Source organism: Paroedura picta, chromosome 4, assembly GCF_049243985.1.
Source record: "Paroedura picta isolate Pp20150507F chromosome 4, Ppicta_v3.0, whole genome shotgun sequence".
In the NCBI taxonomy this organism is placed as follows: Eukaryota; Metazoa; Chordata; class Lepidosauria; order Squamata; family Gekkonidae; genus Paroedura; species Paroedura picta.
Genome location: NC_135372.1, coordinates 125949369 through 125972744, shown reverse-complemented (window position 1 = coordinate 125972744; position 23376 = coordinate 125949369). Strand labels below are relative to the sequence as shown.

Below are 23376 nucleotides of genomic sequence, written 5' to 3'. Positions count from 1 at the left end.
GCCAGCCCCGGGGCCAAGGATTGCCCTGGTTCGGCGGCGAGGGAGCTGGGGGCGCGGAGCCCGGGAGCCCTGCTCTGCTCTGGCACGGACTTGCGGCGTCGGCGTCGAGCGTGCTCCGTCCTGGAGGGGATCAGGGTGGCCCAGGACATTCAGTCCCGGTGTGGGGAACGCGCCGGGCGCTGGCACGACCCGCAGTCCCGCCGGCCCCGCGTTGGTGAATGGTGGGACGTCCCCCCGGCACAGCAGCCATTGTGTGGGTTTCCTGCTCTCCGCGCCGGCTGGGCTTCCCGCGGGGCGCAGAGGGTGGTCTTCCTGGCGGGCGGCGAGTGGCAACACTATGGAGCGCCCGCGGGGGAAACTGACCCCAGTGGTGACGCCTGGCACGGGGTTTAAATCTTCCCTCTCCCGCTGGACACGCACTTGATGCTTCCTCGGGTACCTGAGTCGGCATAAGAGGGAGCTCTTTGCAAACGACAGTCGCGGCTGCGTTGGTGGAGCTTGTTTGAAGGACAAAGCAGCCCATCGCAGCATCGCCTCTTAACATTCGCTTGCCTTCAGTTGGTTTTGATTTCTGGCCCTTGAGCGAGGTTCTGCCAGAACATATGTGCATAATGCTTTTTTTGCTCTTCTGATTTTCCCAGGAGTGAGGTTTTGGTGCTGGGAGACCCTTTTGCTTTTAATTTGCGGTTAGTTGAGAAAGTTAATTCCTGCCCCTTGCAGCCCAGCTGGAAACTTTCTTTGCTGCTTAATGCATCTCCCCTCCCCCATCCTTGTAAAGTTCGATGCAGGCATGTGTTTTCGTCTCTCCATGTGTATCCTTGGGCAAATAAAAAAAGTCACCCCCTCAAAAAAAAAATCTGGCAGTCCTCCTTTGTAATTTACAGCTGTGGCATTCATTAGCATCCCGCCACATTTCTGTGTGCAGCTTTTGCACACAACCCCTTTGTGGCTAAGTCGGTTGTACCAAAACTGCAAGAAGGAACAGTGAGTTTTGAGCATTGCCTGCAAACATCCGCAATTGTGCTGCTTTTCTAGAGAGTCTTTGTTAGGGGCGCAGAGAGCTTGAATTGGCAACAACCTTCTGTGAATTCATGGTGCCTACCCTGTGCCAACATCGTATGCTCAAATTGGTGGAGTATGCTTCTGGATTATGCACTAAGGAAGTCTGAATAATTCAGGATACATTTTGCAGAGTGCGGATCTGCATTATTTTGCCCTTGTTTTCCAAATGAGGCTTTCAAGTGACGCTAGTTTCCCCCTGGTAACAAGGTCAAATGGCTGGATGCCCATGTGCTCTGAAAAGACTGCCAGGCAGCCTTTCCCTGACTACGTCCCCATTGCCCAATCCAGCCACCTTTTAAGAGCTTTTCTGCCAGCGTTGCTTGGAGGCCAGGTTGCACAATTAACCTTCCTTGGGTATCGTAAGTAGTAGGATACACCTTGTGTATCATAAGTAGTAGGATAGAAGGCTACACCTTGCCTTCTTGATCACCGAGAATACTGGTCTTGCCTGCTATGCTTTGGGATGTGCATGACTGATGTATCATGCACTTTGGTGCTTATAGTTTCTCTATGCATGGTTTTTACCTTTAAGGTTCTAAACACTTGGTATGAGGACACTTTGAAAACCACCTCCTCCTGTACTATCTAGACCAGCTGTCCCCAACCCCCGGGCCAGGGACTGGTCCCGGTCCGTGGATCAGTCGGTACCGGGCCGTGGCTCCTCCTCATCCTCCTTCCTGGCTGCTGCCTCGGGGGCTGCCCTGCCACTCTGCCGCCGGCTCACCTTTGGTGCTCTCCAGTGGCCGCCATGGCTGGGGCTCCCCCTCGGTGTGGCACTGCATAGCTGCTGCTGGCAACACCCCCCCAATGGGCAGCGGGAAGTCAGGGGCACCGGCGGGAAAGCAAGCAGAGCAGGAGCTCAGGCAGCGGCAACGTCCGTCAACAAAAGACTACCCCCCCCCCGGGCCTCAGTAAAATTGTCAAGCGTTGACCGGTCCTTGGTGATAAAAAGGTTGGGGACCACTGATCTAGACCACCTTTTAAGATTTTCTCCCCCAAAGCTTCTCGGTGTCCTGGTCTGCAGAGACGATGCAGGCAGTGGTTGTTTTAATGATGATTGATGCAGGTTTGATGGCTGCTTTTATGGCTTAGGAGTGATAATTCTTATGTGGTTTTAATGATTTTGTTGTACTGTTATTGCTTTGAAAGCCCACTTCAAACAAACCTTTGCAGAGGTGGCATGTACATTTTCTAAATAAATAAAATACATAGTGTGTACGAAGTCTCTTTACCAAATATTTCTGGTATCAGACAGACAAGTGAAGCACTTTTCCTCCCCATCCGTTTCCCAGCACACATGGGCCGACACATCTTCTGAATTGGCCCAGGGTGTTCTAATCTTTCAACAATCCTCAGGGATAGGAATTCGCTCTTTATAATGGAATCCGCTGTTCCCGGAAACCAGATTCTGCCTTCGCATAGCAAAACAACATGCTGAGAATGTTGCCAACGAGACTTCATTCATTCATTCATTCATTCATTCATTCATTCATTCATTCATTCATTCATTCATTCATTCATTCATTCATTCATTCATGTGGCGGTTCACAACTCACAACAATAAAAGCTCATAAAATAATAGTAAGAATCGCAATGTCAACCCCCCCCCCCCGCTCTACAGACCTTCTAAAAACCAAACCTCAGAGGAGATCTTCCTAGGGGGGAGCATGTTGAACTCAGTTGACCTTTAGAACCTAAGAAGAGCCCAGCTGACTCAGCCGGTGGCCCAGCTAGTTCAGCATCTTGTTTCCTACAGTGGCCAGCCTGTAGCCCTACAGGGCAGAAAGCCTAAAGTACTCTCTGCATAATGCCCACTAGTCAAAGGTCTACTGCCTTTGAATGCAGAATTTCTCTTTAGTCACCAAGGCTAGTAGTGATTGATAGACCTCTCCATCATGAATCTGCCTCATCCCCCTTTAAAGCCAGCTCATGCTCATGCCTGTCTTCCTGCATGGTTATTGACCAGTTTTAAAACTCCAATAAAGGAGCATTTAACACACATTGCTGCCTTTTCCATGAGCATGACAACAACAGGAGAGCAGCCTCATGTGTGAAGTCCCTCTGAACGTTATGCACAATCCCTTGGTTCCCTTTTCTTGATGTGCACAGAAGTTTTCTTCCTCTTTCTTCCTTCCCGTGCTCCCTTTTATGTTTCTAAAACTCGGCAGCATAAACAGATTTATTCATGGTGGAGTAGGAAGATGGCTGCTTTAAGAATGACACTAATTTCCATCTTGGTTCTCTCTTTCCCTAGTGGTTATACTCCAAAAGTATGTGATTATTAAAACCTCCCAAATTCAGAGGTTCCCGGCTTCATTTCTTGAACGCGTTTCTCTCAAGAGCCAATGTCCCTCCGAGGAAACAAAGCAGACGCACCTGACCCAAGTATTGAATTTGTGATTTTTTCTTTTGTCATTCCCCAGGTTGGAATCCCAGTCAGTGACTCTTTGCCAGGAATGAGCAGCAAAGGTTTAACTCTGACATGTCACAAATGTTTATTTTGATTAGTGATAGGTCCTGTAACCAGCTCACAGAAAGATCCCCAGCTTTTCCTAAGATAAGTCAGGGATGGGTTGTTTGGTAACAAACTGGTTAAAGTTTCCGTCTTAAAGGTAGCTGTCTATCGCAGCTGTCCCCAACTCCCGGTCCAGGGACTGGGACCGGTCCATGGATCCGTCGGTACCGGGCCACGGCTCCTCCTCGTCCTTCTCCCTGGCTGCTTCCTTGGGGGCTGCCCTGCCACTCTGCCATCAGCTCACCTTTGGTGCTTTCCAGTCCCTGGCGGCTTCCATGGCTGGGGCTCCCCCTCAGCGAGGCACTACGCAGCTGCTGCTGGCAGTGCCCCCCAGTGGGTGGCGGGAAGTCAGGGGTACCTGTGGGAAAGCAAGTGGAGCAGGGGCTCAGGTGGTGGCGGTGGCGATGTCTCTCTGCAAAATACTACCCCCCCCAGGCCTCAGTAAATTGTCAAGCATTGACTGGTCCCCGGTGATAAAAGGGTTGGGGACCACTGGGTTAGATGTACATGGCACAGGCAGACCAGCGTCAAGTGAAGGAGAGGCTGTAGCTCAGAAGAAAAGAAGGGACGGTCTTTATATCTCGCTTTTCTCTACCTTAAGGAGTCTCATAGCAGCTTTCTCCTGCCTTCTCTTTCTCTACCCACATGAAGCATCTGGTGAGGGAAGTGAGAGGGACTGGCTCAGGGTCACCCAGTGGGCTTCACATGGAGGAGGAGTGGGGCATCAAGCCTGGTTCTCCAGATAAGGATCTGCCTCTCTTAACCATGAACCATGTTTGCTCAGCGATAGAGCATTTGCTTGGCCTGCAGGAGGTCCCAAGTCCAATCCCTAGCAAAGGATAATGTGGCAGGCGATGGAGAGCCACTGCACATTTGAGTAGACAGTGCTGACCCTAATGGACCAATGGTCTGATTCAGTAGAAGGCATCTGCGGATGTTCATGAGTCTAGAAAGGTGGAGGAAAACAGGTGCTTGGAAAGAAGGCAGGTAGCCATGTAGCAGGAATAAGGCATCAGGATGGTCTTGCGGGAGCATTGGCTGGTGGGAGATGAAACATGTCTGATGATGGTAACAGAAAATGGCATTTGTACAAGTATCACTTGCCAGCAGATGTTCATCTGTGTGAGATCACCACTCGTAAGCTACAAGAATGAACCCAGGTCACTAAGGAAATGTGTTTACATGTGACAGGGCATGTGTCCAACACTTTCACGGACAACCCATGACTACCATCATGTCCATGGCCTCTTTCAGAGGTGCACAATAGATGCCTTGTTTCACAGATGCATGATTGGAATGAAGCTTGCTCCAGTGAAATATTAGAAGAAAAAGAAGTGTTGGTTCTTATATGCCACTTTTCTGTACCCGAAGGAGTCTCAAAGTGGCTTACAGTTGCCTTCCCTTTCCTCTCCCCACAACAGAAACCCTGTGAGGGAGGTGAGGCTGAGAGAGCCCTGATATCACTGCTCGGTCAGAACAGCTTTATCAGTGCTGTGGCGAGCCCAAGGTCACCCAGCTGGCTGCATGTGGAGGAGGAGCAGGGAGTCAAACCCAGTTGGCTGCTGCTCGTAACCACTGCGCCAAACTGGCTCTTCCAGCTGACATGAGGAAGATTCTCTCAGGGGCATCTCCAAACAGAAGCTTCTTTTCTTTCTTGTTGTGCCTCCTGAAACTGCTAGTAGGATCCCAAAATGCTGTCCAGGATCCCCTAGGGCTGTGCTTTCTCTGTATTGTATTTCAGGAAAGTTGTGTTAAGCAGGTGTTGTTTTGACTATGTCTGTTCCTAGGGTGGGGAAGTTCTACCAGCCTTCTTCAGCACACCCACTTCCTCTGTCTGAAGAGTGAGAAGCAATACTTGGGTGAGGGCCTTGTTAGGAGCTTTTGGTTGTTAAACCTTGCCTTGCCCACTGTGGTGCAAGGGATGATGGGTAATCCAAATTGTTGTAGGCCCAAATCAGGATTGTTTCAAGTCCCGTGTGATGAAGTCCCTAGCTTCAGAGCTGAAGTCCCTGGCTTCAGAGCAGCTTGTTTCAAGACACACACCACTAGAAAGTCTTGCGGAGGTGGGAGGAGGGACTTCTGTTTTACTGTCTTGTATTGTCTTTCCTAGAGCCTCTTGTGGCGCAGAGTGGTAAGGCAGCGATATGCTGTCTGAATCTGTCTGCCCATGAGGTTGGGAGTTCAATCCCAGAAGCCGGCTCAAGGTTGACTCAGCCTTCCATCCTTCCGAGGTCGGTAAAATGAGTACCCAGCTTGCTGGGGGGTAAACGGTGATGACTGGGGAAGGCACTGGCAAACCACCCCATATTGAGTCTGCCAAGAAAACGCTAGAGGGCGTCACACCAAGGGTCAGACATGACTCGGTGCTTGCACAGGGGATACCTTTACCTTTACCTTTATTGTCTTTCCTTGAGGAAATAGTTCTCTAATTTTTTTCACTTGTGACTTCTTGGTGTGAGGACCTTTGGGTCCCCAGGCATACATTGTGGTTAACATCTATGGTTTTCAGCCTCCAGGTGGCATCTGGAGATCTTCTGCAGGTACAGTTGATCTCCAGGTGACTGTGATCAGTTCAGCTGGACAATATGGCAACTTTGGAGTGTTTTGCTGAGGTCTCCACCAACCCTCCCATCTCCAAGCTTCACCCCCCCCCCCCAAATCTCCTGATATTTTCCCAGCCTGGAGCTGGCAACCCTTTTAACATCCCACCTTCTGTGAGAAACATGCTATTCTTGTCTTTCCTGTCCATCTTTAGGTCCACCCTCCTGTACTGAGGGCAATTTGTGTACTGGGTGTGGCTCCTCATTTCAAGGCTACTGCTATCAACTAGGGGTGTGCCACTTGCTCCCTGGCCTTGATGAGTTGGCTGTTTCTGCAGGGATTGGGAGATGCTGGCAGGATTCATCCTTAATGTGGGGTGCAGTGATGACAATTACACACTGCATAACTAACAAACTATGGCTCGCTGAAGGTACAAACTATGGCTTGCTGAAGGGATGAAACAGAGTCTGGCTTGCGCTACAAGGAGCCAGCGTAGTGTAGTGTTTAAGACTGGGAGCCTCTAATCTGGAGAGGTAGGTTTGATTCCCCACTCCTCCGCATGGAGTCAGCTGGGTGACCTTGGGCTAGTCACAGTCCTGATAGTGCTGTTCTCACAGAGCAGCCCTATCAGAGTTCTCTCAGTCCCACCTACCTCACAGGGAATGCGATTGCAATCCACTTTGAGACTCCTTCGGGTAGAGAAACTAACTCACTACTACTACTACTACTACTACTACTACTACTACTTCAGACTGTACACAGGCATGGATCAGAATGAAGTGTGAGTCTTCCAGGAGTGAAGTAATTTTGCAGTCTGGCCTGGTGCCCCATGTAAAGCATTTAGAATTCATGCCCTGGACTTGGTCCTCCCAATAAATAACGTGACGAAATCCAGCCGCAGAATTCAGTGAGTTGTAAGATAGCAGTTCTGACTTCCGGGCTTCCCTGGTCATACAAAAGGATCCTTCTCTGCGTTTGATGTTACGACCTGGCGTATAAATCAGCCTCTATTACTGGGGGCATTATGCGTTTCTTAGAAGTCTAGAATGTGGCCTTGTCGCATTTAAGGGAAAGTTTTTCTTTTGTGTTGGCCTCGATACTTTTCTTTGAGGTGAAGGTTCTTTCTCTCTCGCAGAGGATCTGTTTTATTTGCTCTGTATTAAAAAGACTCTGTGGCCTTTATTTTATTTCTGTGAGTCAAAAGTAGGAGGTGGGGCAATGACGGTGGGAAGAGAGCAGGATGGAAGTCGCAAATGCATGGTTTTCCAAGTCCTCTGTTGAAGACACAGTATGAGCCATGTTAAAGGGACGTGTTTTCTTTTTTAACACACAGTATGATTTAAGCACTGACCTTAAAAAAGGTTGAGGTTAGAATTGTAAGGGGGGAAATATTTGTTTCTTTGGACATCCACTAGCAGATTGGACAGGTTGCATAATTTCTATGAAACTGGACAAACGGGACAGAATTTTGAAAGTTGCAATCATGGGTTTTGCCTTTAGCATGCTTCAATTTCAGCTTTTGCTGAATTTTGATTGTCCTGGGGCTGCTGATGCCCAAACAGCCTCATGGGGATCAACCCTCACCCCCTATATGCATGTCCAAAGGGTTTTAAAACTATTTCCCCAAAAGTTGGCTCTCCCCCCCAGCACTGTACTGTGTGCCCACACTGGGTCTCTAGATCCCCACAAGCAGGGGTGACCAAAATGTGTCTCTGTAGATGTCCATGGACAGAGGCTCATGGGAACTGTGGTCCATGGGCATCTGGAGAGCCGCAGTTGGGCCACCCCTGTTTTTTCAACAGATGTTACAGAGGGCAGCAATCGGCCCAGAAAAATCCCTGTGCACTTGGAAGCCTGCATGCGTACCTTATGCACCCCTGTTTTATACGATCAATCATTTTGTATATTATGCAGTAGGCAAAAAGAAAACACTTTCATCTGAATGAAAGCAGTGAAGTAACAAGCCTTGCTTTAGAAAGGTCCCAATGATTTCCTGAAAGGTTCAGTGGACACCATGGGAAGTATTGGTTGGGGAAACATGTTGTGAGGCATGATGTACCATATCATGCATAACGTGTGCTACAAAGGTAGAAAGTGCAGTAAAAGGAAGTTGACGAGTATAATAAACATTGCATTGGACACCAATTTCAGTCCTTTAGAAACAGCCTCTTGAGCTGTTCCATTGTACTGCAGTTGTTGTTTATTTATTGTTTGTTTATTTTTAGATTTGTGTACCGCTCCTTTCAGAGTTACGGACTCCGGGTTACGTTGATCCTGAATTGAACAGAGAGTTGGGCTAGATGAGATACTTTATTCTCTAACTTAAACATGAAGGACACCAAATAACCCCGTTTTGCTGCAATAATATGTTTGCAAAAGAGCAGAAATCAAAGGAATTTTTTCAATGTATCCAGCATGTAGGTTTTATCCATTGTTACCCCCTTGCCAGCTTTTCCATTGGGGCAAATATTTTATTACATACATATGAATTCATGTGCGATCCTTATCATTAAAATGTATAACACATGTGGGGAGAATTTTGTTAATCTTGTGTGTGAGCCAGTGGAAGACGTTTGTGGTTGCAAAGGTTCCTCTAACACACCAACTGTTATTTATATTTTTAGTTTGAAATGTGAAGGAAATAATGTTTGTGCATGTGGGGAAGGAGAAAAAGCCCTAGATAACCAACACAGATAAAGTAATGTACAGCGGAGGGGAGAGAAGGAAATGGAACAAGTCAAGGGTTAAGTCTGAGTTTCAGGTGGAATAAGATCTTGGTTTTCAGTTTGATATCTTTAAAGAAAGGTGTTGAAAGTCTTGGTGGGATCTTGCAGTTATGTCAAAATTGACTTAACCTAGTATGCAGAAGTCCTCCAGAAGAATTTACAGACAGTTGGCTTCGGCCCCCCCCCCTGAATTTGTGGATAAATAAGGCTATGTATATTTGATCAGATCCTATTCTTGTAGCTGGAGTCTGTAAACAAACAATATCCTGACTATGAAAGACTTTGACATTAATTTTCTCGGGGGAGCCTGCTGATTACTTGCTTGATTCAGTGTTAATTGTATTTGATAATTTATTCCTGTACTTTATTTTTGGGAAACGAAAGTAAATATCAAAAGGAAAAGAAAAGAGGGAGAATATGAAAGTTCAGTTAACTGTTTTTCAAAGCTACAATCTTTTACCATTTTTAAAATTAAGATTGATCCCTGGTTTAAACATGTTGTTTCGACCTCTGCGTCTTTGATCTTCTTTGCTCTGAATCAAAGTAGGAATCTAATGTCCCCTTTTGAAGACTGACAAAATGTCTTCTAGTTGAGCAGGGGGTTGGACTAGATGGCCCCTTCCAACTCTATGATTCGATGGTTCTATGATTCTAGTACAGGGGTAGTCAACCTGTGGTCCTCCAGATGATGTATGATACATGTTTTTGCAAATGTGCATTGGCCATGTTCATGCTTTAGAACATAGAGTACTGTCTGGCCATTTGTCTGGGTTCAGCATTTCAAAGTGCTCTTTGTGGAAAGTTGCAGCCTATCCTACTGCAGAACTTAAAGAAATGGTCGCTAGCCGAAAGGTAAATCTGGGACTGATTAGCGGCAAGCGTGTACAAACGTATTTACTTGCTGCACAACTCGCTGTACCAAAGGCAAATCTGCGCGCACACTCAGTTTCAAAATTCATCACCTTGTGGGTTGTTAGTTAAATATCAGAACAATAACCATATTCGTGTCATCGTATTTTGGATTTTGAGTACGGAATTGAAAGCTGACAGCATAGTCTTACACCACGATTTCACTTTTCTAAGTGGGTTGGAGTCAGCGGGTTTAGAAAGGTAGAACTCTGCTGGTGTTCAAATAATGCCCATGCTAGCTTCTTCCTTAGTTTTATTTGATTGTTAATCACCCTATTCCTCTGAGGAGCTCAGGGAGAAGGTGTTCACATGCCCCTTGTTTTCTTCTCCCAGCAGTCCTCTGAGATAGCTTTTGTGGCTGCCCAGTGGCACCATGGGCCCATTCCGCACCTGTTGCATAATGCACTTTCAATGTGCTATTACAACTAGATATTCCTTTGTGAAACAGGAAAGTCTACTTTGAAAGTGCATTTAAAGTGCATTATCCAATACGTAGAGCCTCTTGTGGCGCAGAGTGCTAAGGCAGCCAACATGCTTTCTGAAGCTCTGACCATGAGGTTGGGAGTTCAATCCCAGCAGCCGGCTCGAGGTTGACTCAGCCTTCCATCCTTCCAAGGTTGGTAAAATGAGTACCCAGCTTGCTGGGGGGTAAACGGTAATGACTGGGGAAGGCACTGGCAAAACCACCCCGTATTGAGTCTGCCATGAAAACGCTGGAGGGCGTCACCCCAAGGGTCAGACATGACTCGGTGCATGCACAGGGAATACCTTTACCTTTACCTTTATCCCTTTCTTTATCTCCCTTTCCTTGCAAAGTGGGAATTTGAACTGCAGCTGGGCCCCACACCCTGAGTGCTACAGCACAGGGTGCATGCATCGCCCGATGAACTCTATTACTAGCCCCCCCTTTATTTTGCAAAGGAATCTGGAACTCTTTTGCCACCTATTGTGTAAATGTGCTCTGCTAGCACATACACTGCCATCAGATAAAAAATACCCACATCCTGCTGGCTTTAAAAGTATTTTGTTCGGCAACGCTGCTAAATAATCAGCCGCCTGGCGAAGCTGTCCTGCCTCCTCTGCCTCTCTTGCGATTCCGATGTTTGCAGCTCTTTTGTACTGTTCCTCGGCAGCAGCATCTTCTGTGGTCTACGATGGGTGCGGGGAGGCACACTTTTTCCGGCTGCTGCCTGGCTGTGGAGTTTCCTTTCTTGCCTCTTTGCAGCCTCCATAGGTAGTGATAATGAAGCTTGGGTTTGCAAGGGGGAAGGTCTCCCATCTGGTTTGTGTAAAAACAAGTTGTTTCCTTTCCTGCAAGGCGGCCCAGGGAGGAAGGGAGGGAGGTGGTGAAAGAAAGAGCAGGGCAGGTCGCAGAGACCTTTTCCTGTTGTTGTTGTCGTCGTCCTCCTCGTTGCGCTGGTTCAGATGCATATGCTTGGCAGTTGCACTGAGGTGTGCGTCTGCAAGAGCTTGTGTTTGCGCATGAGGATGTGCTTGTTTGAAAAAGCCCTGGCCTGTTTTGTTAGTTCAAAGATGCTTCCTTCCTCTGCCACATCCTCCCTTCCAGAATTGTCTTCTTTTAACTGCGGGGCGTCTGCTGAAACAAGGATGGATTCAGCCCAAGGGAGGGGGTGTCTCTGAGAAGCAGCTTAAACATGGGAGGCAATTGAGATTTCCATCTCAGGGAAACATCCTCAGTGTAGAAAAGGAAAAAGAAGCAGGCCCTTGAGAACGGGGAGGGGGGGGGAAACACCTTTGAAACATCTGATAACTATTCTTCAATCAGTTCTCAAGTAATTGGCTCCTACAGATTTGGGATTGTTTGTGGTGGCCTGTGGAACTGCCAAAGTATGGCATTTGGTTTGTAGTGGCCTTTTCTTTTTTTGGGGGGGTGGGGGGGGGTGGGAGGCAGAGACACACGTGTGGCTATTAAGCCAATAAGAAGGGTGTATTCTCAAATAATGTGCTGGAGAACATTGCAGTCAAAAGCAGGTGGCATTTTAAGTGAGAATTGAGAAGATTACTTCAGAGTTTTGCAGACCTTCATGCTGATCACAGAATGAGCTTCCGATCCTGGGAGCCGGGAACTGTTTCAGGAATGTTGGAGGTGGTCTGAGACAGGCCTTGCTCCTCAAGGTGCACACAGATTTCCTTTGTTCCACAAGTGCCTCAGCTCCATCTGGGTTTGTGTTTTTTGGGGTGCGCGTGTGGGGGCACAATAGCTAAATTTGCAAAACTTGTCTGCCACTTCCTTAATGAGGACTTGCAACAACCAATGTTTTGGCTGTGGAAACTGTACGAATTATCAACTGACAGACCAATTATCTTTAGAGTTTTACAGTTTTAGTCATTCAGATGGACTTTTTCGTTCCGGCTCCTTATCAATCACTTGGTCTAAATTTCGACATAGTCTTTTGCTTTTTAATCGCAAAAAAGTTGTGGCAGTCTGGTTTGAAGGGCTGGCCCATGAGCAAGGCCTCCCAAGCTCTGCCCAGTGTTGACATTTTTCTTTTGTCTTCTTATCCTGCCGCGTGGCTCCGTAAAGCCCCTGAGGGTGGCTCACAACAAATCAAAGATAAAACAATAACATACGCGGCACGAAGTAACGGAATTAATTAGTGTAGGAGGAGGGGAGGGTGCCGTTTGAATGTTCTGCCTCAGGCAAAATGTCTCCAGACGAGAGTTGTAAATCGCCAAAGTTCAGAACGTTGCCGATAAAAACAAAAAGAATAGTGGGGGTGCATTACCCAACAGCCCTCATTCCTATCCGAATCACGGTGGGTTAGGGGCTCTTTGGTTGTTGTGAGGGCAAATTTTGAGATCTCCTGAGGTACAAGCAGAACATTCCGGTATCAGCTCAGAGCAGGCGAACCATAAAAACGCCAGAATGTCTCTTACACCAATATTGATCCTTATCTTTTCTCTAAAGAGGGGGGGGGGCTTTTTATGGCTTGTGTATGGCCATTCTGACAAGGCAGTTACTGGGAGACTTTATTAAACAGCAGTCATTACCCAGCTCCCCTTTAATCTGAGAAACCTGCCACCCTTAAAAAAAAAACTTAATTAACTAAAGCTCATAACACAACATGAGGGAGGGGTTGTTGTCTGTCCCGTTTGGCAGACAGAAGGGGCGGGGTGGAAAGAGAAATCAAACCCAGACACTCGAAAGAAATTGGCAGAAGGACCCAGCAACAAACCAAATTCAGAATTGCCCCTGCTTTCTCTATAGAAAGTTATTGAGCCTTCCAGTCCATATGGAAAGTGGCTGCAAAACATTAGTATAATTATTATAATCATAATCACATTATCAGTGCAAAAATATAGAGCTCTCTCACAGTCTCCTGTATGTAAATAGAAGTCAAGGCTATTAAGATTCGCATGCATCATTCACACTTAAATATTTGACAAAAAACATATTCCTCAGTGGTTTCATTGTACCAGTTATTTTGCATATCACACCGTCTTGATTTGCATGGCTTTTAATTGTCTCACACAGTCCACACTGCATTGTTTTAAACTGTGCGTCCACTTTGAGTCTCTGAGAGAAAGGTCTGCCTTTCTTGCTGAGACTCAAGGCAGGTCACATGCGGTAGGTCAAGTACAATCAACAGGATAGGAAATCCCACAAACAAAAGCAATAAGGTTAGGGCTGCAGAAATTTCAAAAAGGAACTGAAACAAAGCCAAACCAAAACCTAAACATTAACACAACATGTTAACAATGCAAAAAGTACAGAGTAGAGTCATACTTAACATCACCAGTAGGACACAGTAGGATAGTCCACACACTCCATCTTATTTCTAAAGTGTCTTTCGGAACCATTTTTTAAACAGCAAAGCCCTATTACTTGTGTAATAATGTTTTATTCAACCATGGCTGGGGTGCCACCTTGGCATGGCACTGTGCAGCTGCTGCTGGCAGTGCCTCCCCAGTGGGCAGCGGGAAGTCCGGGGCATCGACGGGAAAGCAAGTGGAGCAGGGGCTCAGGCGGCAGCAGCAATGTCCCTTGGCAGAAGACTACCCCCCGGGCCTCAGTAAAATGATCAAGCGTTGACTGGTCCCCGGTGATAACAAAATTGGGGACCACTGCTGTAAAGTTTTGCTAACCATGGATTTAAACAAGTCTGCACAACTGCCCGTGTCTTTTTGTATTCTGCTAGTCGTCTTCTGTACTTCATGTGGCAAGTCAAGACTTTGTGTGGGCCTCTTGTTGTTTATCAGGTTACTGATATCGGGTGGAACTGATTTCACTCATGTTTGCAACCATTTGTTCCCTCAATCATAATTTTGAGATTGCAAGATTTGTGTAGATCTTATTGCCGGGTGTCAAGACTTTAGTCTGGATAGGATGCGTCAGCCGTGTCCTTGTGGACAGGTAGCATTCTGGTTTCACTGATCTTTCTATAGACATGAAGAAAAGGATCTTGTCTTCGGAGGGAATGAGGTGGCACAATATAGGCAGCCAATAGGTTGGAATGGGTTTAATACTCCTGGCTGATGGTTTTCATTGTTGTATTGAGTTGGGCATCAGGTTTATGGACGTGGGGGCTGTTGAGGCACTGAAGCACCGGTATCATTTACCAGCCACCTCCAGCAGAGAAGTGATGAAGAGGACTCCTTGGAAAAAGGGGCACCTAGCAGACCTGATCCAAACTCAGAGCCAGAAACAAAGACATTGCAGAAGGAGGCAGTCTCTGAGGATCTTCAACCCAATCCCAGTACTATGGCCTTGCAGCCCTTCAGCTGCAAGGGTTGGGTTGAGTTGAAAATGGAGAGTTGTCTGTTGGCCAGTTCACCTCCCCTGTCCCCGGAGCCTCAGGAACAATGGAGGAGAAAGATAAAAGGGGAGCTGCAGGACAGAGGTGCAGTGCTAGGTTGGCTGCATGGTGCGGGCTCCCTATCAGCAACGAGGATAAGTGGTTACAGGAGCACAGCTGAGATGAATGCAGGAGAGGAGCAGAGATGACTGGCAGGTGCTGAGCATATTGTTAAAACCACCAGCAAGGGAGTGGCTGCATGGAAACAACCTGTCCATTAGTTACTGACCTTGCAGCCTGTATCTCTGCCTTGGACTTCGTCCTGTGTTTTGCAGCTCTTCTTTTGGATTGCCTCTCAGATTTGATGCTGTGTGTTTGGACTAACCAGTATTTGGACTTTGGATTGGCATTCTGACAAACTCTTGATGGGGAGTTACTTCCCTTGTCTAGATGTTGTGTCTGTAAGCGGGACAACCATATTCCGCAGCAGTATATACCAGCCCCCAAACTGAATGTCTGCCTTTCTCAAGAAATATTCTTCAGGCTTCGGGTAACCCTGGGAAATGATGGAGAACAAATTTAGAGTTCAGTGTCACCTTTTAAGACCAACAATGTGTTATTCAAGGTATGAGCTTTTGTGTGCATGCACACTTCCTCAGATAAAATGTCAGTAATCAGTTAAAACTTAAAGGTAGAGTGTGAGAGTAAATTAACATACAGCATAATGAAAACTACCCAGCTGAACCTGGAAAACAATGTCAGCTGGCCACACCTCCCTACCATGCTCCCGGAAGTAACTTGTTTACAGTGTGCATGGCATCACTCAAAAAATAAAATGCTTGTTAAGTAAGAAGTTAGTTTCATTTAGCGATAGGCACGTGGATTCCTGGGAGGCACCCAGTATAAAAGGTTAGAATTTGCTACTGTGTGTTCATCTTAATAGAGAAACAGCTGGATTTGAGACCGAAAATATGAAGTTGTGCAGTATGATTTTTTAAATTAATTTTATGTACTGCATTTATATCTTGTCTTTCTCCCCAACAGGAACCCAAAACACCTTTTAAAACGCAGTTTTAAAGACAGATCTACGAAAGACTTTGAAAGGCTCATGGCACTTTCTGAAGTAGCAATCTGAGGCTCAGGTTTCTTTTCCTGGTTTAAGCCACTTTGGAAGACCAGAGTCAAAGATGTCCTCCCTGCCTCATTTCCTTGTTCAATAAAATCAGAGTCCAGTAGCACCTTTAAGACCAACAAAGATTTATTCAACAAAGATTTGTTGGTCTTAAAGGTGCTACTGGACTCTGATTTTATTGTGCTACTTCAGACCAACACGGCTACTCATTTGAATCATTTCCTTGTTGTTCAAGAACATTTATTGCCAAATAGCATCAGTCTCTATATAAAATGACCCTCCTTCCTGAGGCTGCGATTTCAGCAAACCCACTGAGGACTTTTTCTCACCTCCTCAGAGCAGCTACATAGAAGGCCCAGCAGATACCTCCACAGCTGCCTTTCTAGCTGTGCAAAATCCAGAGCCTTTTGTTGGGGGCTTTGGATGACAGGAAAGAATGTGCAGTTCATTAGTGCTGGTGATTTACTTCCATCCACTTTTGTATTGGGGTGGGACACTTAATCCGTGTTTACACAGCAATCTTTCTGTTATGTGCCCTGAATTGACAGACAATCCCTTGATGGATAGAATCAGCAGGGTGGTACTGTTTCAGAGCACATGAGGACTCGTTAGTTTAAAATGTTAAAAAGCTGCTGTATCAGGTTTTACCTTCTGTTATCTTCCTTTGTGGCTGACCTGGTTCCTCCTTTTGCTCTGTCCTGTGGTAAAATTCCTCTGTAATTTGCACCTTCTTTTTGTCTCTTGAAGGAATTTACCTTCCACAATAACGTTGTTGAAATCTGTCTTGTAATAGCTTTATGGCAGTGGGGAGTTTGACCAACACTATTTGTACCTGTTGAATATCTCTCACTGTTATGAGGCGATTCAGATACATAGAAACATGCCTTGAGGCCAGCTGTAAACCTAGCCTGCTATTGTGACAAGAGGGTGCTAAAGGATGACTGTGAGACTCTGGACAAAATTGGATCCTGTGCCCTGACAGTGACCTATGTGGTAAATTGACATCTCTAGATACAGCATGGGCGGACAGCTGTTTCCTACAGTTTCTGCATACAAACTATCCCCCACATCTGATTATACATCAAGTCAAAGTGCCATTCTGATCCTAATGCTAGTCGTTAGTGGTTCCATTTTGTATTGGTGGAAAGAGATTAACCTAAAGGCCTTAGGGAGCATATCTGGACCTTTATAGTCCAGGCTACCTCGATGTCTTCGGATCTCAGAAGCTAAACAGTGTGGATGGAAGACCTCCAAGGCAGTGGTCCCCAACCTGCAGGCCGCAGCCTGGTGCCGGGCCGTGAAGTCCATGGCGCCGGGCCGCGGCTCCCTCTCCCCGCCCCCCGCAGTAAGCTTCTTACTGCGGGAGGGTGGGGAGAGGGAATCAGGGCTGGGCCGCGATTCGGCCGTGCATGGTGCATTTGCGCATGCGCAATGGGCGCTGCCCGATGCGCGGGCGTGGCCCGCGGGTGCTGCCCGATACGGGGGCGTGGCCCGCTGGCGCGGCCCGATGCCCTGCCGGTCCCCAGCCTCAGAAAGGTTGGGGACCACTGCTCCAAGGAAAACCAGGGATGTGGAGGCAGGCAATGGCAAACCAGCCCTGAATGTCTCCTGTCTTGAAATCCCTACAGGGCCACGTCAACTGAGACACAATGGGGCTTTCCACCACCACCATATAAGGAACATAAACCTCTACATTTTGAGGAGAGATTTGAAGGGAGAGAGGGCACTTTATACATGTTTAGAGAGGAATTTTCAGGCATAGGTAGCAGTGACTGAGACTGGAGGTACATGAGAGACAAGACTTTCAGACTTCATCCCTTGAGTGTTTTCCCAACCTTAAACTGTTCCGGTAGGGAAGAAGAGGTTTTTATAACCCGATTTTCTCTGTCTTAAGGAGTCTCAAAAGTGACTCACCATTGCCTTCTCTTCCTATCCCTACAACAGGCATCTTGTAAGGCAGGTTGGGGCTGAGAGAGTACTTAGAAAACATGTAGCAAGCATTATTTGAGGAAACCTGTGTATTCCCTTGGAAGTTTTCTCCTAGAAGAAAAAGAAGAGTACGCTTTTATGCCCCTCTTTTCACTACCCAAAGGAGTTTCGAAGTAGCTTAACAATTGCCTTCCCTTCCTCTCCTCACAACAGACACCCAGTGAGGTAGGTGAGGGTGAGAGAGCCCAGATATTACTGCTCTGTAAGAATACCTCTATGAGAACTGTGACTAGCCTGAGGTCACCCAGCTGGCTGCATGTGGAGGAGCAGGGAATCAAACCGGACTCGCCAGATTAAAAGCCATTGCTCTTTACCACTACACTTACCGCCTCCTTAGACTGTTTCATGGTGGGAAAATGCCATAGAGGTGAGAGACAGAAACCTTTCTCTATGTGTACTGCAGTGCTGATCTGAGATAGTCTTTGCACTTGCAGGAATTGTATTAACTGTGTTAATGTTTGACACTGGGTAGGACCCAAGCTATACCCTGTGCTCCATATGTATGAATCAGTAGCGGTCATTCTAGATTTCGATCCCCTGTTGTTCTGATATGGTAATGACTGGGGAAGGCACTGACAAACCACCCCATATTGAGTTTGCCATGAAAACGTTAGAGGGTATCACCCTAAGGGTCAGACATGACTCGGTGCTTGCACAGCGGATACCTTTACCTTTACCTTTATTGTTCTGATTTAATCTAAATCTGGCTTTTCACAGTTTAACTACATTGGCATTTGTCTTATTCTTCTTGGATACGGTGAGGCATATTTTCACCCTTCTGATCTCCTTTTACATTCAAGAACACTGCCTTCTAGTCTTCTTTGCCTGAACTGATCTTTCTTTCAAATGGGCTGGCTTTTAGGCCATTTACTATATTTACCGCTTTCCTATGGTTTCTTTCCAGATTGTCACATGGCCTTTCTGAATTGTGGTGTCTAGACGTGAACATTGAGAAAGGCTCTAATACCCAGGATAGATTCAAATGAGTAGCCTTGTCGGTCTGAAGTAGCACAACAAAAATAGAGTCCAATAGAACCTTTAAGACCAACAAAGATTTATTCAAGGGGAAGGGGTTTCATGAAACCCAGCCTGCAATACAGGCTGCCACTCTGGACCCCCTTCCCCTTCAGCTGCTCTTCTGGATCAGTTATGATGGTCGTTCATTTAGTCTGAGGAAGGGTGCATGCACTCGAAAGCTCACGCCTTGAATAAATCTTTGTTGGTCTTAAAGGTGCTATTGAATTATATTTTTGTTGTCCTACCCAGACCAGCTTCCTGTAAGTCAACTAGAACCACCGGTAAAGTGGGTCTAGGAAGTGAGATTTCATTGGTCAAAAAAACTTTACAGCTTAACCCCCCTGCCCCTCCCCTCCCCTCCTCTCCCCTCCCCTCCCCTCCCCTCCCGGTCCCTATCTGGTATCCTGTACTCTGTAGAACTGACTTCCTTAGAGAGGCCCAAGGGTCCTTTGAACTATGTCAAAGACTAAAGGGAGAGAGAAAACAGCCCCCCAGGCTGTCTTTCTCCCTCCTTTGTCTGGGTGATCTGGAGGCTTTCTAATTGGAAACCTCCCCTCCTCCCACAGCTGATGGCCAGATGTCAAAGTGCAGGAGATCTGTAGCCAGTTGCTGAGTGGCAGCTTTTGATAAATCATTGTAAGTTTGATGGCAGGGGGACTCAGCCTGTGCTTGAGAATCACACACACTGCTGCAGTTGTGAAGATTTGCAATCCTGACTGGCTGCTGGGTGTATGGCGATGTAGAAGAAGAAGAAGAGTTGGTTTTTATGCTCCACTTTTCACTGCCTAAAGGAGTCTCAAAGCGGCTTACAATCTCCTTCCCTTTCCTTTTCCCACAACAGACACCCTGTGAGGGAGGTGAGGCTAAAAGAGCCCTGCTATTACTGAAGAAGAAGAGTTGGTTCTTATATGACTCTTTTCTCTACCAGAAGGAGTCTCAACGCGGCTTCCAATCACCTTCCCTTTCCTCTCCCCACAACAAACACCCTGTGAGGGAGGTGGGGCTGAGAGAGCCCTGATATTATTGCTTGGTCTCTTAGAATAGCGCTTCCTCTTTATTTTCTGGTACATATATGATTGCATAGCGGGGTTCCCCAGGTTATTGGACCCCTTTGAATAGAAAGCCAATTCCTTATGGACAAGCACAAGATATAGATTGGAGGGCAGGCAGAGAAGACTGTGACAGATTTTGTAAATTCTGATTGGCAGCCCAGGGAGGGTGAGTCCCTTGGCATACATGATGCTTTCTCAGTAAGTCAGCAGCAGGCTGTCTACCCTGATGGGCAATGTCTCTCCACAAGGCCTTCAAGAGGTCCTCCTTCCAGCACTGGGTTCTTTAACAGATCATAGTTCCAGCTGCAGTTTGCAAACTTTGGTGGCTTATAAGGCTGAGCTTCTCTATCAATGGAGCCATGGTGGTGGGAAGTGCTGTTAAGTCACAGCTGATTTACATTGACGTATAGCTTGCCCATAGGGAGCCTTGGTTTCCTTGGTGGTCTCACATCCAAATATTAACCAGGGCTAAGCCTGCTTAGCTTCTGAGATCTGACAAAATGGGGCTAGCCCAAGCCATACAGGTCAGAGCAAACTGAAACTTCGTCCTCCTATATTGTAACCTGAGCCCAGAAACAACTTTTCTCTGTCTCTTGCTTTCCCCTTTACATGACAAAGTGATGGAAGCAGAGAGGCCTTTGTGGAAGCCCTGGGTCCCCTTCCATCTGTGATGTCCTGAATGCTGCCATAGCAGCTCTGGTGCCACTTTAACATGCATCCACATACTCCAGACCTTTTTTTTTCAGGAGATGGTAGAGTGTGACCATGAGCCTTGAGGCTCTGTATCAAATTTCATTTCAGCCCTGAACTTGTTATATCAGAACTTGTTATATCGGGGCTCCATTGTGGTGCCTGGGAGTGCCATAATTCCTGCCAAAACCTTTCTTGGCATCTGGAAACATTTGCCAGTTATTTGGAAGCAGTGTTTGGATGGCTCAGGCAGAGTCGCCTGAAATTCAACCCCTCCAAGACAGAGGTCCTGTGGCTAGGTAGAAGAGGACAGGATCAGGAAGTGTGCCTCCCCTGCCTGTATGGGGTGCAGCTTATGGCTGTGCCGGCGGCCAGGAATTTGTGGGTGATCTTTGATGCCTCCTTGTCCACGGAGGCTCAGATCATGAAGTTTTACCATCTATGCCCAAATGACGTTTTACCATCTATGCCAAGCTAGGCTACTAGCACCCTACCTGTCCCCAGAACATTTGGTCTCAGTGATCCAGTCACTTCCAGATTAGACTTCTGTAACTTGCTCTAAGTGGGCCTTCCCTTCTCTCTGACCCAGAAATTGCGGTTTGTGCAAAATGTGGCTGCTAGGGACCTTACAAGATCATCTTGCAGGGCCCATGTCCAGCCTATGCTGAGGCAGCTGCATTGGTTGCCAGTTGGCTTCTAGATCATGTTTAAGGTTCTGGTTCTTGACTTTAAGGCCATCCGTGGCCTGGGCCCTGCATATCTGAGGGACCATTTGTCTTCTTGTGCCCCCTGCAGGGGTCTTTGCTCTGCGGGTATGAATTTGCTGGTGGTCCCTGGCTCCCAGGAGGCTCGACTAGCCTTGACCAGGGCCAGGGCTTTTTCAGTCCTGGCCTTGACCTCGTGGAATGAGATCCTGGAAGAGCTGAGGGCCCTGACGAAGTTGTCAACATTCCGCAGGGCCTGCAAGACCCTCTTCTGCCAGGCATTTGATTGAGGCCAGGCCAGGAAGATTGGGTCCTTCCCTATATAGGCCCCTGTAGTGGGCATGGATTCTTCTCCCGAAGGATGATGGTGGCTATTGGGGACTGACCAGAATAGGGGGTGGGTTTTGGATTTTGTTTTCCCGCCATCAAGGATTATTTTTGTTCCTGTTGTATGGAGTTGTATTGTTTTATCCTTTTATTGGACTGGCTTCAGGAGTGTCAGTGGATAAATCTAAACAAGAAATATAGAAATAGACAAGCACACACATTTAAATAAAATAAATCTTAGCAGGATAAGGCTGAGCTTGGACTTGTGCTGCAGATCCCTGACCTAGAGTGCCAAAAGTTACGCTACATTTGGCACTGTGTGCTTCACCTGCTGGAGATTTGGGCTTGTCTTGTGTTCAATGGGTTCAGCAGCTGTTTGGCAAACAGCTGGAGCACAGTTATTTGCATGTCGGAGTAGTTAAGGCCTAGATCTCCTTTGCTGGAGACCCCACATGGCTGTGGCCTCAGGTTACCTTTCTGCTAATTAATGCACAAAATCAAGTATGTGCCACGCTTCTCTGACATCTTCGCTTGATGATAACACAGGGGGCTTCCTGCAAACACAGGCAGCCTATGTGAAAAGATACCATGGATGCAGCATTATTTTAAAAGGAATCAAAATGTAATCTTACTAATCTTGTTAAAAGCCGATGCAATTTAAAATAGCTTCTTGCCAGAGTTACGTTCTGTAGAAGGCTGCTCCAGTATGATTATGGAGCAGGCTGTTCTGTAGATTTCACAGAAAAGGGCTCCTTGGTCATTTGTACAGTTCATCGGAATCTGTGTTAAAAGACTGAGATAGCTTTAATTAATTGCTGTTGAATCCTGAGGCTGAGCTGGGGTCGGAACTCAGTTTGAAGTCTTGATGGTGGGGCCATTTGTTTGAAATGCTTTTTGAATCTGGGTGGCAGAGGATTCCCCCCCCCCCTTTGAAGGATCAGTAACAACCAGCAGTTAAACTTTTGGCCTTGGTAAAATACAGCAGTTCTCTCTAGTCCATTAATGCTTACAGCCCCCTGAGTAGTTGTTAGGCATTTAAAGGTGTTGCAATCTTCTCTGTTGTTTTTTTCTCTTCTCCTTTCCAACAGGAGTTCTGATGGACTGCAAAAGAGATGTGCCCTATAAATTAAATTAGTTAATTAAATTAAACCTGATTGCTATAGTAGAACTCTTCCTGAGACTGTAGTTCAAAAACACTTTTGTGGGAGTAACTCTGTTCTTTGGATCATACCTGTTGAGGATTACTCTCTAAGATTTGCGCGGAAAGAAAGAAACCACTGCATTAAATATTTCAAGTTGTGTTCAAAAATGTGCCGTGCCAGTGAAACTCAGATCTATCTCCGGTATACTTGCATTATCTTTGATGTACGTATGCATGTGCTGGCAAAGAGAGTTCTGTTTTTAGGGTTGCACATGGTTCTTTTTTTCTTCTTCAAATGTCGTGGACACATCTTTAACATGCCCATGACATTTGGAACATTTCTTAATTGGGGCCATGGATGCCAATATGAGGGACCACAGGCAAAAAAGCAGGGAGAGTCCCTATAATAGTAACTGCTTCTACTAAAATGAGTCCTGAAGGAGAGGCACTGACAAAGAAAGAGGAGTCTCTTCTGTCTCTGACATAACCTGTAAATAAGGGTCATTGATTAAAACATAAAACATTGATTAAAACATAAACAGAGCACTGCCAGAAAGCTTCCTGTACTATTGGCGGCGAAAATGGAACTGAGGGAAGGAAGGTGGCCCTCTGTTGGAGCACATGGCACATTGGGCGGGAATCCTGGGGCTGTACCACTGCAGAAGGGGACGGGGTGTCTCCCTTTGGAGTTTTTAAGCTAGAAAGAAAATGCCCACAGCCTGCGCAAGTGCAGTCCCAATGCGGGGCTACAGGAGAATACAGAAGATGAAGCAAAACTACACACGGATACAGCGTGCAAGGCAAATGCATCTGA

General features: G+C 46.7%; 1 protein-coding gene across 3 annotated transcripts in view; it reads left to right on the top strand.

Annotated features, from left to right (window-relative positions):
* The window catches only part of PREX1 (phosphatidylinositol-3,4,5-trisphosphate dependent Rac exchange factor 1), a 253178-nt gene that overhangs the window by 757 nt on the left and 229045 nt on the right, over positions 1–23376 (top strand). The window lies entirely within an intron of this gene.